This window comes from Octopus sinensis, unplaced genomic scaffold (genome assembly GCF_006345805.1).
Source record: "Octopus sinensis unplaced genomic scaffold, ASM634580v1 Contig02137, whole genome shotgun sequence".
Lineage (NCBI taxonomy): Eukaryota > Metazoa > Mollusca > Cephalopoda > Octopoda > Octopodidae > Octopus > Octopus sinensis.
In genome coordinates this window covers 9,073-11,578 of record NW_021825413.1, presented here as the reverse complement: position 1 = coordinate 11,578, position 2,506 = coordinate 9,073, and the positions used below count along the sequence as shown (strand labels likewise).

Genomic DNA, 2,506 nt, shown 5'->3' with positions numbered 1-2,506 from the left:
ATATATTATATATATATTATATATATATATATATATATAAAGAAAAAAAGGGACAGGCAACAGGTTGCTTGACCGCATACCGAAAAAATAGAAATAGCAGTCAAAGAATGCTTATTTCTATCAAAAGTTGGACTCCAGGCACGACAAACCCTGTAATTCAATATGCAAAACGAGAAGAATAGATAACGAAAACGAGCTATATTTACATACCGAATTCTACCAGTAAATAATTGGGGTTTTTTTAAAAGCCTTTATAGAAATTATTTACTCTTTATTATTATATTACTATTGGATTTTTCACTCCCTTATGACAACCCAATAGTTCTAATCATATGGAACTATTTTTGTAGTGCGCATGGCAAAATTTTGGAGGGAAGATTTACGAATTCAAACGTCTATGTAGGTTTAGCTTTTGCTCACTTCTTCAATTTTTGATGTCGCATGGTCGGAAGGTTTGAGGTACGTAGCATTTGATAAATCTATGATAATCTTTTCAATGGAAAGCTGTGCTGAAGAAGGATGTGAAATATATATGCAATGTATATGAATATATATCAAAAATATATATGAAATATATATTCAATATGTTTTATAATCCAGAAACATGATGTTCACAGATAACCACCAGACTTCGTTTTCGTTATCTTATTCCTTCTGTTTTGCATATGTGAATTGCAGGGTTTGTCATGCCCGGAGTCCAACTTTGATAGAAATAAGCATTCTTGACTGCTATTTCTATTTTTTCGGTATGCGGTCAAGCAACCTGTTGCCTGTCCCTTTTTCTTATATACAATATATATACTGAACTTTACAGAAGTTCCTGCCGGTAATCGGCTATATTTACATACCGAATTCTACCAGTAAATAATTGGGGTTTTTTTAAAAGCCTTTATAGAAATTATTTACTCTTATTATTATATATATATATATATATATAGGGGAGAATTCACAAAAAAAAAAGCAAAAGACGAAGACATGTGGTATAGACAACAAACAGATGTATTAGTATAACGCACGGGAATTGAAAAAGTCTTTAACGTTTCGAGCCTACGCTCTTCCAAAGAAAAGAACACAGAAAGAGATGAGGAGAAAAAATAAAGAATGTGTAGTGGATAGCGATATGTATGTATGTATATTTTGTACGCATATATACCATATATATATAGAGAGAAAGAGAGACATACATATAATACCTATATATATATATATATGTATATATATGTATATATAGGTCATTCATAACAGTCCAGATATAATAACAGAGGTGTTGCTCACAATTTTTACATAGGCATCTCTATGTAAGAATCCTTGTTCTTATTGTTTGTGTTGTTGTTAATGTCATTTCGTCAGTATTTAACCCCAGAAGAAACCTGATAGAGCAAACTGTTCTTTTACATTTTACTTGTTTCAGTCATGTGGTTGTAATCTATGATTTGTAGGTCAATAGTTGTAATATGTAACCTGTAGACGAGTAGGTGTAGAGCACGGGTTGGCGAATCGGGGTAAATTACCCCTAGTGGAGTAAAAATGAAATTTTTGTGGGTAATGAAGGCTGATTAGACATAAGTAAAATTATATCAAAAACGTGTTCTTTGTTATGACAGAATGTGTTCTTCTGGCAACACTGCGTCTGTAAGGGACGTGTTTAGGAGACATTTCTGGATGTCAAACGCAGTAGAGGCTTTCAAAATTGCATATGATGAGGCAGTCTAAAAGTTGCTGCTTTTCACAACAACCCACCTTTGCAAACAAGGATGTTCCACTTTAATGAGCATAAAAACAAAGCAGAGTAATCGATTGGGCCCCGAAGACTGTACCCAAACTGCTCTGGCATCAAAATGCCCCTACTTTGATGTAATTGTAACGAAAATGAAATATCATTTCTCCAAAACCTGAAGTGAAAAAGTTTCTAGAAAAATCCTTTTCTTTTTTAATGAGATATTAATCTATTTCATCACATTTATTTCCTACATTTTATATTTACAATTATATTTTCCATGTAAATAGTAAGATCAAAGTGTAGTATCTGTTCTTATCAGCTTAATATCTGATACGGTCCCTATTTGGGACCATCGATATTAAACTGATTTTTAGAACGAGGCGAAGAGTTAGGGGCTTGCTCCGCCTTTGCCACGGGTTGGCCTGGTATAGCAGTACTTCCAGGATTCAGCCCATCAAGAAACAGCGGTGGTGCCCCAGCATGACCGCGGCCTTCGGGCTAAAACATTTTTAAGGATTTAAGGAAACCTTTTGAATTCTAAGAATCTCTGATTTCCTTCCTTTCAGATTAAGAAGGCAAATTAACTTCGGCATAAATATATCTTGGGGTAACTGATTAAAAACTTCTCCAACCCTACAGTGTAGCATGTAGTTGGTGGATCTGTACTTTTAACGTATATGTACGTTATATTGCGCCTGCGTACGTGTATGTATGTGTAGGTACGTATGTGTCTGCGCATGCGTTTGGGTGTCCATGCGTGTGAATGTGTGAGACTGAAAATGCAAG

The 2,506-nt window shown here is 34.4% G+C and overlaps 1 non-coding gene across 1 annotated transcript; it reads left to right on the top strand.

The window, feature by feature from the left end:
- Positions 1-1,988: 1,988 nt before the first annotated feature.
- LOC115227228 lies at positions 1,989-2,180 on the top strand. The gene has a single exon (XR_003883090.1). It is a non-coding gene; the product is annotated as a U2 spliceosomal RNA (small nuclear RNA).
- Positions 2,181-2,506: the final 326 nt, after the last annotated feature.